General features: G+C 33.0%; 1 protein-coding gene across 1 annotated transcript in view; it reads left to right on the forward strand.

Moving 5' to 3' along the window:
* Nucleotides 1-1,789: 1,789 nt before the first annotated feature.
* LOC134699560 (E3 SUMO-protein ligase ZNF451-like) overlaps nucleotides 1,790-14,309 on the forward strand; it is a 43,981-nt gene continuing 31,461 nt past the window's right edge. Inside the window, exon 1 of the mRNA XM_063561148.1 lies at nucleotides 1,790-1,813. The gene's annotated coding sequence lies outside the window, so the exon portion shown is untranslated. The remainder of the gene's footprint in view (nucleotides 1,814-14,309) is intronic.

Genomic DNA, 14,309 nt, shown 5'->3' on the forward strand with positions numbered 1-14,309 from the left:
ATGCAACTTTTTATCATGATTTATGTTTTGAAAGGAATGGTAGAAGGGTTTTATTTATCATTTGCTTTTAATGACTTTGTAACCAGTAGTCCGAAATTGAGTGGCAACAAGCTGTTTAGCTGAGTTTGCACAAGGTGGCATGTTATCTTATGTCGTCCGTCGTTTGTCTATAATCTTCTAATATCATAAAAAAAAATAATACACACTTAAAAAGGGGAAGGGAATAAACACAATATACAATTCAAAAATGCATGTACTGAATAATATCTACTATGCAATATAAACAAACAAATAAAAAGATAAGAGAAAATGGTAAAAGAAAAAATAATACCTGACACTCGAGGAAGAAGTCTTAAACGCACAAACCCAAAGAAAGGAAGTTTCTGATAAAACATATAAAGCAAAAGTAGAAACAAACATAACTCTCATTGTCTCATTGGCACTCATACCACAGCTTCCTATATCTAATAACTCAAAGATAATGTGTTGTACAATTTATTATCTTTTTCTCAACATAAACTGCACAAGTAATTACTAGTACAATTATATTTGTAATAGTAATGACTTGTATGATAGCATCATACAATTAATTATTCGTACAAAGTTTTTGTACAAGTTATAACCTATACAAAATAATAAAATGTACACAACATATATAAAAGGTTTATGCACGACTTCCGAAAACACAAAAAAATGATAAATAATTTTGTTTATGAAAAGACAATTAAATATCGCTGGCAAAAGTAGAATTTTTTATCATTGGTCAGGTGAGCTATTGTGCTCAGGTGTGTTGAGTCATTTTACCACTAAATATTTCTTGCTACGCTTTGCTTTGGGGCCGGATCGGACGAACGACCCACCGGATACCGATATCTACATTGCACCCTCTGAGTCTATGGAAGAATATTTCAATAATTTCGATAATCATACCTCAAAACATTTTTCGCCTCGCTCCGCTCGGCGAAATTTTAAGTATGAGCCCCCATATCCTAAAATGGATACACAGCCCCTGATACTACTTTAATATAGAGAGACTCTTATTATGATATAGCAGTGATCGCCATGGAGAAGAAACTTTATTAAATTACTAGTTAATAGAAAATTAAATACACTTTTATATTTATACATACGCGAAAATAATGGAATGTAACAGAAAACAAAATAATAACGGACCTTGAAATAAAAAGAGAGGGATTACAAATATGGTCCTGTCTCCATGTACCTATATATGACTTTTTTCTTAAATTCTCCGGAAATTTTTGTAGTTAACATACTTAATTTCGACCTCATTTTACTAAAAAAGTAGCACATGAAGGTACATTTTTTTTTATTACATATTGGAATTAATCAGGTAAAAAATTATCTATATAATATTTTTTTTTATGTTTTCGCTATTTTTGTTTCGTGTTTGTAAATTGACTCTTGTTTCCGCTCCTTGTTTTCTTGTTCTCGTGCACAGTGGTGTCATCACCAATCAATGTACAATTTTTCAATGAAAATCTGGAATTTTATAAAAAAAAATCACACTTTAAAATGTAGTTCATTGCTTTTTAAACTCCTTAAGTTTCGGGGATACTCTAACTCGAATAATAACAGCGCCTCCTTTCGGTCATTGTCCTCCAGAGGTTAATGGAGTGATCGAAGTGATCGTAATACTGTAACGACTGGATTACTCGGGTAAGGGTACTCAACCGTAAAGATATACACCCGGGGCATATTTACGTTGCTTAGATTCGCTAATTTGATTGGATAATGAAATGATTTTGTCACGCATGTCAACTATAACTCTTTCCCTTAATTCGAGAAATATTGAGTAAGTCAGACGGGTTTTTTGAGTTTGAAGAAAAAAAAAATAGAATTTAAATGATGGCAAATACAAATATTGAATTGACAATGAAATAGTTACACAGTTTATAAAAAGACCCATCATTTAAATTTAGTACAATTATGAGTGGGTAAAAATATCATAATCTAGAGTACAAATCCCTGAGATTATAGAGTATAATTATGTATTTCAACTTTTCCTGTGAATTTTATACTGCTGTCGATGTCAATCTTTGTTTATGCTTTAAGAAATCACCCCTAGACGCGAATACATACTTGATGAGTGATAAATGATCCAATAAACGTAAACATCCTAATGTCAGAAAATATAAAATGGCCGACTCGATTACAAAGATCTTGTATCTAATTAATTATTATTGATACGAATTAAACGTGCTTAAGTTGCCAACGGTGTCATAGGTCTGGATTCACAGCTAATTTCAATGTATGTGAAGATCAGTCAAATAATTAACTACCATGAAAGATGATTTGGGTGTGCTTGAGGCTTTTTCTTTATGCAGGGTACCCAACAATTTTGACTACAATGGATTTGGCTCATTTAATTTCCATAAAATTTTGACTTGTTGCCAAATATAAGAATTATTCAAGAATATTCATTGATCCACACAATTAGTTCTCTACTATAAGTATGCAATAAAAACTTTCAGCTGATATTTCAAGAGTCAACTCCCCTAGGCAGAAGTGGATTATGGGTAAAGCTTGGGGGTCCCAGCCCTGCCAAACCCTCTTAAGTAGCCCCCCCCCCTTTAAGAAAATTCATGGATCAGCCACTGGTAGGTCTAACCCCGGTTAAGTCCAGTGGCAAATATTTTGTGTATGTTCAGAACATTATTATGAATAAAGAGGCAATGGTATTACTTGTTAAGTTGAGTTAAATCTGATATAGACACGTCAGGTTTTTTTAATTTATGTATTGTATTTTATTGTTTGATATTGACATGTGTTTCATGTGATTCTTTTATCATAAGGCTAAGTTTAAGTAAATGTCAATTTGGTAAATTTCCATTATATGCCACCAATAAAAACTGACTGCCACGACATAGCCTAAATGTGGAGTTTAATATTGGTGTTAAAACACAAAAAAAATCAAAAAAATCAAATCAATGATGAATGCTGTTCAGTCCTATAGTTTGTCATTTGGTTTCTTGATAGAGAGCCGTGGTGTCGTGGTAAGCGCATCGGACTACTAACACAAAGGTTCCTGGTTCGATTCCCGTTTGGGATGAAAATTTCAGGAACTCAATTTTCGGCTCTCCCTTGACACCATTTGCGAGTATGGTCTTAAGGAAACGATGATAGTCCGTCGGACGGGGACGATAAATGGCTGACCCGTGTTAAGAGAGAGCCATATCTCTTGCACGTTAAAGACACCCTTGTAGATTTCGAAAAAGAGTAGGCTAATGCCGCTACAAGGCAGCACTCGCACCCGCAAAGTGGAAAGGGATTAATATAAGTTGTAAAACTTGTTTCCCAATCCACTATAAATAAATATGTTTAAACCATTTGGTTTCTTGCAAGGATTTGTCTCATTGGCAATCTAACACATCTTTTTTAGCTCTCCTATCTTGAAAGGTCAAGTGAGCCTTTCTTTTCACTTGTCACCAGTTGTCCTTTTACAAAAATATTTTTTTCTTTTTAAACAATTGTGCCAAATTTGACAACACATGTTTTGAATGTAAAGATTAAAAATGTGTCTTGACACCCTGCCTAGTTACCAACATGGTTGCCATGGCTACAAATAATAAACATGGCAAAATCAATTAAACTAGTTTATTTTATGAACTTTGACCAGTAACTTTTTACAAAAAAAAAATAAAAAAATTATAAAATGTATGTTCATGAAACACCAGCACACTCTAGCTCATACTTGTTTTAACCTTGAAAACTAAAAATGATAAATGGGTTGAAAGTTTTTAAAATGATGAATAACTGACAGACCTTGTTTTCTTGTTTAAATACAAAAAAAAATGACAATTTCTCTATCATTTCTTTTTAATAAAAACTATATCTTTTGAGTTGTCTATCCTTCAATTACTAAGTTGACAATTTGAATTTGAACGAACTCATTTATTTGTTTTTTTCATAAATCAGAATAAATCACTTGTTTAACGATATTCAGATAAACAGCTAGTTGAACCCATAAATTGCCAATCTGGGAGCTTATTCACAAAGCATCCGTTAGCTAACGGACCCGTTAGTTTCTCCGTTAAGTTTCCGCTAAATTTAATTATTTCATATCGGTTGAGAATAAGATTCTCTTATTAGATAAAAAGGGGTCACATGACATTCATTTATCTTCAGTAATAAATTCCATCGGTCATTAACAGAACAAAACGGACCAGAAAACCGGTCGTTAATGAACTTTTACATGATATGGACCGGTGGGGCGTGGTTTACATCTGATAATGACCGTTGGGGCGTGGTCTCCGTTTGATAATGACTGTTGGGGCATGGTTTCTCTGTTAATGACCGGTGGGGCGTGGTTTTTCTGTTTAGAAAGTTGTACCTTTTATAAAACATGTTCCTGTTTTAAATATTACATTTAAGTTGTTGAATTTTTTATATTTTTCGTTAATTGCATAATTAAAGTGAACTTAATTAAGAATATATATATACTGAAAAGTTGCACTAAATTGAATGGCAGTAATACTACGACTGGTCTTCACACTCTGCTATAGAAAAACTACTCGAGTTCGCTTTAGGCTTTTTAAATTTATGAGAATTTTCCAAAACATGGTTTCTCAATGAAATAAACATAATAGTTCTTGAAAAACTGGTCATTATCGTGATACATGGACTGCCCGTAGGACAGTGGTATTGACTGCGACAGCGATAATGACCTCGCCTTCGGCTCAGTCATTATCACTGTCTTAGTCAATACCACTGTCCTGTGGGCAGTCCATATATCACGATAATGACCAGTTTTTCAAGAACTATTATATAATTCGTATTCACAAAGCCTCCGTTAATTAACACACCCGTTAACATCTCCGTTAAGTGTTCCGTTAAACCTGATAACTAACGGGTATACGTTGATGTTCCCGTTAAACGGGCACTTTTATAGATAGTAATCATGTTATTTATACTGAATTCCATGGAATTTTTACAATATATATCTTATATGCATTACGAAATCGAATATGAAATTATTTCAGTGAAAACTGAAGAACAGTCATAAAAATATGAAAGGCTTACAATATGTGGGTTTATATTGAATTTTTCTGATTGTTAATTCTGTAAGATTTCTTAATCTTATATGCTTTAGTCAGTCACTGTACGTAATACTAATGATTGTTAAAAAAAGGTAGCTTGCAATACAATTTAAAAGATTATGACTCCTGGCTCTGTTGTTGAGACAGTTTTTCCGACGTAGTCGGTATAGTTTCGGTTTGTGCCCTTTGAACTTAAGGACGCTTAACTATGGCAACAGAATACGCATGCTCGAAAATCCTTTCTGTGATTGGACAAAATGCTGTCATGGTGGGTGATTTGGTTGTGTTTGAAAAAACGTCTCGTTAATTATATCGTGATGGAAAGCAAGTGAAAAACTATAAATATTTGAGCTAGATCTTACAAAGATTTATATTTTTATTAAAATAATTGTTTCTCCAATAGCTCTTTGCATCCATGACAGCTGATTATTCGGGACAATTATATAATTTTTAATGTAAACTTTGCTGTACGAACGTTCATGACTTTTAGAACGCACCTACGCATGTGAGATTTCCGCGGGGTTTTGGTGAATGTAAACAGAAAGATACGAGGACCTTAAGGCATTGTGCTTCTGAAGGTTATCGAAAAGATAGTTTTAAACATATACTCAAATTTAAATACGTCGGATATCTTTTTTAAAGATAGTTCTTATTTTTTAGATAACACCCATTTATTTCTTATGATATCTGCAGGACTGTGGTGGAGCGTTTTTCTAAACAGAAAATTATCATTTATTTATTATTTAAATTGAAAAATTGCTGAATCTGATGAACAAAGTACTTATAACCTGTTTTTGTGAGGGGTGTCCCAATAACAGCAAAACAGCAAATTGATTTTGCTCATAACAGATAACAAGGAATTAAAATGGACAAAAACAGATAACAGTAAATGAAATATTAAAATAATTATGTCTTTGAAAAATCAGTATTTCTTATTACGGATATAATCCTTTGTAATGCATTCCATTTTCTATGACTATGCTTTTAGTATTAATTTATGTATCTAGAATGTGTTTAATTTACTACTCAATAAATTATAAAAAAAATTACACGTTTGTTTACGGAACGTATTATGGTATACTGGTGTCCGTCTGTTGTCAACATGTCGGACATTAACTCAAAAGCTCTGAAACCAATTTGCATTAAAATTTTGGAAATTGTTTATATCTATTGACGTGAGCCCCCCACCCCTCCTTTTTTTATATATAAATTGTAGATTTTAAGTTTCTGGGTAATGGGTTTTCATTCAATAAAATTGGTGTTTTTTCAGTTTTCTGATATTATCTCAAAAAAGCTTTCAAAAAGCAAGAAATTTTGGTGAATTATTTATATCTATTTACATGAGGTCACTTTCAATTTTTATAACTTTTAGATTTTACATTTCCGATTAAACAGGTTTTAATTAAAAAGGGGGGATTTTCCAGTTTTCAAACATGAACACAATTTTTTTTTCAGCAGTTCTCATTTAAGGGATTTTATTCATTAGAGAAGGATGGTATTTTCTAGTTTTCCAAAATGACTCAAAAATGCTCTCAGCAGTTCTCATGAAACGTTGGTGTATGGTTTATATATATTGACTGAAGCTCCCTTAGTTGCTAATAAAAAAAATGACCTAAAAGAGTTTGAATATTTCTAAATGACCATTTAATGGGGTGTGTGAATTTTTCTTAATAAGACTGAGGCAAAGTGGTATATAGGGTAGAAAAATCAAAAGCACCAATTATAAGCATGTAATTTATCAAGTACTTTGAATGTATTTTGACACTCCAAAAGCAATTTATTCCACTATTTTCAAAGGCCTTATTTGAACAATTTTTTATCAGCTAAGGTTTTTGATTGTACCAAGTGTACTGTAAGTTGAATACATCGTTTAGTAGGGAAACAATGGCTTGAAACGAAAAAAATCTTTGTTTGTAATGAGTTATGTGCAGCTTCGGACCCAAGTACATGGTTGGAACTTTCATTGTACAATGCATTTGGTTCTGCTCTGAAAAGAATCACAGAGCTGAGTCTATGCACCATATTATATAAAAGGTTAAGTGGTTGTTAGGACCTAGTCCTTAATTGAGATCCTTGTCAGATATTCCTGGCCATATGTTTTCCTTTTTGTCATATTAAGAATCTTTTTAATTTAATATGTTCGTACGGAAAACAAGGAACAATTATCATACAAAGATAATTCTAAATACACATTCATAAAAAATTGGAATTTATTACAAAGGAAAATCAAAAGATATACTTGAATTGTCCTGGACCTCACTTCTGTGATGGGTATATGTTAATGGAATCCTTCTCTGAATACGGGACAAACATATTAGTAGTGTCAGACCCCAATGTCCAATAATCTTCAATTTATACCGAATATTAACAGTCAAAAAATGCTAACATTCCAATTTTCAATAACAGTTAACAGGAAATACATTATCACAATAACAGATAACAAAAAAACTAAAAGCCCTATAACAGCTAACAAAGAATAAGACAATAACAGCTAACAGCATGTATATTTTCAAAATAACAGATAACAAAGAATTAAATTGTTGCCCCATAACAGCATAACTGTTGGAACCCCTTGCCCCCTATTTTTATCACATTTTCCTTGAAAAAAAAAACAGTAAAAAATTTCGCCCCTTTAATCTGGTTGCTGACCTACATACAGGAACTACTTACCGTATTTTTTTATGCCCCACCTACGATAGTAGAGGGGCATTGATAATGAACATAGAATGTTAGTGCAAGTTTCAGGTTAAAATTTTGGTCAAGGTAGTTTTTGATTTAGTTGTAGTCCAATCAACTTGAACCTTTGTACAGATGTTCCTTAGGTTATTATCTTTCTAATTTAAATGCCAAATTATATTTTTATCCAATTTCACGGTCCAATGAACATAGAAAATGATAATGGGAGTGGGGCATCCGTGTACTATGGACACATGCTTGTTTGTAATCTATTTTCGTTCTGAACATGTATGAACCATTTGTCACTGGGTGTAAATGAAACTAAAAATCAAATTCCCTTTTTAACGGAGTGATTATTTCTATAAAATAGCTAACTTCAAGTCACAAGTTATAGTAGCAAAGCAGACTGTTTTAATGTTGTGGAGTGACTGGCTGTCGAGTGCCGTATTTTCATAGGATCTTGTCTTTTTCATTTGATTCTTTATACTACACGCATGTACGCATGTACGTATATATTACGACTAGAAAATGTCTGTCGCATAGCTTGTAAGTGCTTTCCGTGTTATTAGGGATGTCAGTTAGTAATTTTGATTTAAAAGTATGCGTTTATGATTTCTCTTGATGCAAATCATATTGTAACCGAAATTCTCGTGGTTTTATGGAGAATTGCATTACGCAAGATTTATTTGCATTGAAGCAAAATCGCCATCTATGTGAATTGTCAGCACATGTATCTAACATTCGCTGTAAACCTGTCGGGGCTGTGAATACATGCAATGTCGTCAGCGAGAGCAGGAGAGCAACTGGCTATATGATATACACCTGTTTTCTGGTTATATTTTTCAAGTTCAACCAACAATGCGTTTATGAATATTAAATATAATAACCCAGACAATACTCCCTGCCTTACACATTGTAATACAGGGGGAAATCAGAACGACATTGATTTACAACTACAGAACTCATGGTACTAATATGACAGTCATTTATAACTGACCACATTTTACCTGATATCCCTATATTATACAATTTATACATTAATCCAATTCTCCATACAGTATCAAAATTATAGGTTAGACAATACTTGGTCATGTTTTATGAAGATTTAAGCCCAAGGCGAAGTTATCAAACCACCAGGTAAGTATTAACCTTCAACGCCACCATGTTATATTAATTTTATTGTGTGTGCCCTCGATAGAACATTTAAAGTCATTGTCAAAATTATTCTAATCCATTGATTGGTATATAATCGAAAGTCTGAAATGGCACCAGATTCTTCATAAATTCATCTCCCCCCCCCAAAAAAAAAATCGGGAAACACTTCCCATTTTTTTCTAGTAATAACCTCATGTAAAATGTAGGTAATTTCAGACCAAACTCTTGTCTCCATATCAAATTGTGTTCAAGGCGAGTGCCTTGCAAGTTCTGTTTTCCCTCAGACGTAGGCCTGATTTTTCGGGATTAATTTTTCTTATTTATTTATCTTTTGTTCATTGATTGCCCTTCTGTATTCTGTTAGTGTTGTATTCCTTTTGTAATCTAGTATTTTGTTATGAACTTGATCATGAGTTTAAAAAACTAGAGGCTCCAAAGAGCCTGTGTCGCTCACCTTGGTCTATGTGAATATTAAACAAAGGAAGCAGATGGATTCATGACAAAATTGTGTTTTGGTGATGGTTATGTGTTTGTAAATCTTACTTTACTAAACAGTCTTGCTGCTAACATTTATCTCTATCTATAATGAACTTGGCCCAGTAGTTTCAGTGGAAAATGTTAATAAAAATTTACAAATTTTATGAAAATTGTTAAAAATTGACTATAAAGGACAATAACTTCTTAGGGGGTCAATTGACCATTTCGGTCATGTTGACTTAATTGTAGATCTTACTTTGCTGAACATAATTGCTGTTTACAGTTTATCTCTTTCTATAATAATATTCAAGATAATAACCAAAAACAGCAAAATTTCCTTAAAATTACCTTAAAAGGGGCAGCAACCCAACAATGGGTTGTCAGATTTATCTGAAAATTATAAAGCAGATAGATCTTCATCTGATAAACAATTTTACCCCATGTCGGATTTGCTCTAAATGCTTTGGTTTTTGAGTTATAAGCCAAAAACTGCATTTTACCCCTGTGTTCTATTTTTAGCTGTGGCGGCCATCTTGATTTGATAGTCGGGTCACCGGACACATTTTTAAAACTAGATACCCCAAAGATGATTGTTGCCAAGTCTGGATTAATTTGGCCTAGTAGTTTCATAGGAGAAGATTTTTGTAAAAGATAACTAAGATTTACGAAAAATGGTTAAAAATTGACTATAAGGGCAATAACTCCTAAAGGGGTCAACTGACCATTTTGGTCATGTTGACTTATTTGTAAATCCTACTTTGCTAAACATTATTGCTGTTTACAGTTTATCTCTATCTATAATAATATTCAAGATAATAACCAAAAAACAGCAAGATTTCCTTTAAATTACCAATTCAGGGGCAGCAACCCAACAAAGGGTTGTCTAATTCGTATGGAAATTTCAGGGCAGATAGATCTTGATCTGATAATCAATTGTACCCCATGTCAAATTAGCTCTAAATGCTTTGATTTTTGAGTTATAAGCCAAAAACAGTATTTTACCCCTATGTTCTATTTTTGGCCATGGCGGCCATTTTGTTTGGTGGACCGGGTCACCGGACACTTTTTTTTTAACTAGATACCCCAATAACAATTGTGGCCAAGTTTGATTGAATTTGGCCCAGTAGATTCAGAGGAGAAGATTTTTGTAAAAGATTACTTTAATTTAAGAAAATTGTTAAAAATTGACTATAAAGGACAATAACTCCTTAACGGGTCAACTGACCATTTCGGTCATGATGACTTATTTGTATATCTAACTTTGCTGAAAATTATTGCTGTTTACAGTTTACCTCTATCTATAATAATATTCAAGATAATAACCAAAAACTGCAAAATTTCCACAAAATTACCAATTCAGGGGCAGCAACCCAACAACAGGTTGACCGATTCATCTGAAAATTTCAGAGCAGATAGATCTTGACCTGATAAACATTTTTACCCCATGTCAGATTTCCTCTAAATCCTTTGGTTTTTGAGTTATAAGCCAAAAACTGCATTTTACCCCTATGTTATATTTTTAGCCGTGGCGGCCATCTTGGTTGGTTGACCGGGTCACGCCACACATTTTTAAAACTAGATACCCCAATGATGTTTGTGGCCAAGTTTGGTTCAATTTGGCCCAGTAGTTTCAGAGGAGAAGATTTTTGTAAAAGTTAACAACGACGACGGACGACGGACGCCGGACGCAAAGTGATGGGAAAAGCTCACTTGGCCCTTCGGGCCAGGTGAGCTAAAAAGACAGCAGCCACAGACTTAACTATGTGACTTCCATTTTTATACGCCCGTCGTCCTTTAGACGGGACGTATTATGGTATACCGTTGTCCGTCCATCTGTCCGTCCGTTCGCCCGTCCGTCTGTCCGTCCGTCGTCCACACTTCGGACAATAACTCAAAAACACTTTCACCAATTTCCATGAAACTTAAGTGAATTGTTTATATCTATTGACGTAAGCTCCCTTTCGTTTTTTTTTAATTTCAGATTTTAAGTTTTGGATTTATGGGGCTTTATTCATAAAAAAAAAAAGGGGGTCTGTCGTCCACACTTCGGACAATAACTCAAAAACACTTTCACCAATTTCCATGAAACTTAAGTGAATTGTTTATATCTATTGACGTAAGATCCCTTTCGTTTTTTTTTTAATTTCAGATTTTAAGTTTTGGATTTATGGGGCTTTATTCATAAAAAAGGGGGATTTTTAACACTTAGGACAATAACTCAAAAAGGCTTTCACAAATGTCCATGAAACTTTGGTGAACTGTTTATATCTATTGATGTAAGCTCCCTTTCAATTTTTATAAATTTCAGATTTTACATTTCCGTGTTATGAATTTTTATGCTTAAAACAAGGGGGATTTACCAATTTTGGGACAATAACTAACACTTTCACAAAATGTTATGCAACTTTGATTAATTGTTTATATCTATTGACATAAGCTCCCTTTCCATTTTTATAAATTTTAGATTTTACGTTTTCTTAAGTTATGAATTTTTATACTTAAAAAAGGGGGATTTTATGCAACTTTGGTGAAACATTGGTGAAAATATTAATGTAACAGTTAAAAGAGCAACGGACGTATCATGCGCTAAATCGCAGCCCTTTATGTGTGTTATCATGCACATGGGTCTTTTGATGTTGTCCCTAGAAACTAAGTCTTACACTGAATTTATACATTTTGCTTTGAGATCAAAACATTGAAAAAAAATTATTAAAACAAAACTTGTATTTTCAGATTAAGAAAGGGTCTGGGAAACACCTTTTAAAAGAGCAGGATTATGCATCATTTGTTCTATAGCTTCTTGGGCCTTCAGTGGCTCCAAAAAAATATGTTTGCCAATACTTTTAAAAGAGGCTAGTTACAACCAAACTTTAATACTAAGTATGTATGCAATACATGTATGTGCAGTGGGAAAAATAAAAGCTTAATTTCTGCAGAGGATGGTGATTAATTCTGATTGAATGGTACATAAAGACTTGGACTATACATGTAATATTTTCAATAAACAAATCATTTACAAATTTTATGTTTTTGAATATCATAAATATAGTTTAGGAAAGTATTTGTCTATAAATCTAGAGATAAGGAGAAGTTCAAAAATAATAAATGCAAATTAACCACAAATATACATATTTTGAGTGGTATATGATTTTAAATGGTATATTTTAAAGATGTAAAATGTATTATCTGGTTTTGTCCTGGCCTTTAATAGCATTTTTAATAGTATTAAACAAGGTTGTTTTCTTTTATTATATGTCTCTAATTTATGTCTAATTTTACGTACTTTTTTGTAATGTCATGAAAGCTCTTTATAGGGCCCTTTAATTGGAAATAAAATATTTTTATTCTTATTCTTATAGTTTGAAAATAAATAATTAGTACCTTACAGACTGAGCGTAGACATTTTGAATTTGAAAGGCCCAGGACATGATTATGAATATCTTGGTAAGAAAACTGTGCAAATCGTATATCCATGTAGACTTCTTGTTTTCCGCCGCGTGTGTCACATCAATCATGAATGCGTATTTATTAGTTTTAAATTCTAGGAGATGCATATTTGCTTTTCCAACGTTAATACCAAACAGCGTACTTCAATATTGTAATCGGGTGATAACGGTTTGTATAGTGAGTGATTTTGCCAATTTAATTATTTTCTACATAAAAATAAAGATTATATTCTAATTTCCGGGTTTCCTTATCCGTTGTTGTCCATTAATCATTGTCCCATTATGTTTCTTTTTATTTTTTTTTTTATAATACACGAAAAGTTACATACTACTCAGACAGCAACACCAAATCAATGGATGCAACAAGTGCAACCTCACCCATTTTTCCATCTTGGTGTACCTGCTCCTCCACCGTATATGTGTAGACAATCTGATAGAATACCAGAAGCCTTAAGACAAGTTCAGAGACCTAATATTAATCAGCAAGTTCGTCAGGCTCAATTGTTCAGTCCTTTACCAAGTGAATTTGTAATTCAGTTACCAACCTCTGATAATATTAACTGTATTGCTGTCGACCAAACATCGTCTCAACACATTTTGTTTAACCAATCACACATGAATCAAGGAAAAGGCAATGTTGAATCAAACATAAAATTAGCTCAGAGACCTAATATTAATCAGCAAGTTCAACATGTTCAATCCTCTACCAAGTGAAATTGCTACTAATGTACAGACCTCTGATAGTAATAACTGTTTTGCTGTCGACCAAACATCGTCTCAACAAATTTTGTTTAACCAATCATACAGAAATCAAGGAAAAGGCAATATTGAATCAAACATGAAATTTAAAGTTACTGAAGATGAAAGAAGCACACTTAGCAATGATAGTAAAAACAGTTTTGCTGTCAGAGAAGACTTGAAAATTAATGTTCATGAAGATAAATATAACACATTGGACAAAGATAGTAAAAACAGTTTTGCTGTCTGCATAGAAAATGTTACGGAGAAAGCACCAAATAGTCACTCTACAGTTTCAAACTTGCCGCACGATTCTCATCAAAACATAAAGTTCATCCCATCAAACGACTCATCTGCTACTTCTAATAGTAAACACTGATTTGCTGTTAAAAATATGAAGGAAACAAAGAATTCAGACAATTATCCCAAAGCTGTTCAATCGCATCGAAATCATTCTGTTCACAGTGCGCTAAAAAATGAAACTTCTTTTTTAGACAAAGGACAAATCATTCTCCTAGTATAAAAAAGAAGATATGGTATGATTACCAATAAGACAACTATCCATAAAAGACCAAAATGACACAGATATTAACAACTATAGGTCACTGTACGGCCTTCATCCAGATCCAGATATAGCGCCCCCTGTGAATCGAATGAAGTAACCCTGGAAAAAGCAAGTCCACTACGTATCGTCTCATTCAACATTAAAGGCTTCAACTCTAACAAAAATTACTTTAATGAACTTCTAGATATACATGAC

This window comes from Mytilus trossulus, unplaced genomic scaffold (genome assembly GCF_036588685.1).
Source record: "Mytilus trossulus isolate FHL-02 unplaced genomic scaffold, PNRI_Mtr1.1.1.hap1 h1tg000070l__unscaffolded, whole genome shotgun sequence".
Classification (NCBI taxonomy): domain Eukaryota; kingdom Metazoa; phylum Mollusca; class Bivalvia; order Mytilida; family Mytilidae; genus Mytilus; species Mytilus trossulus.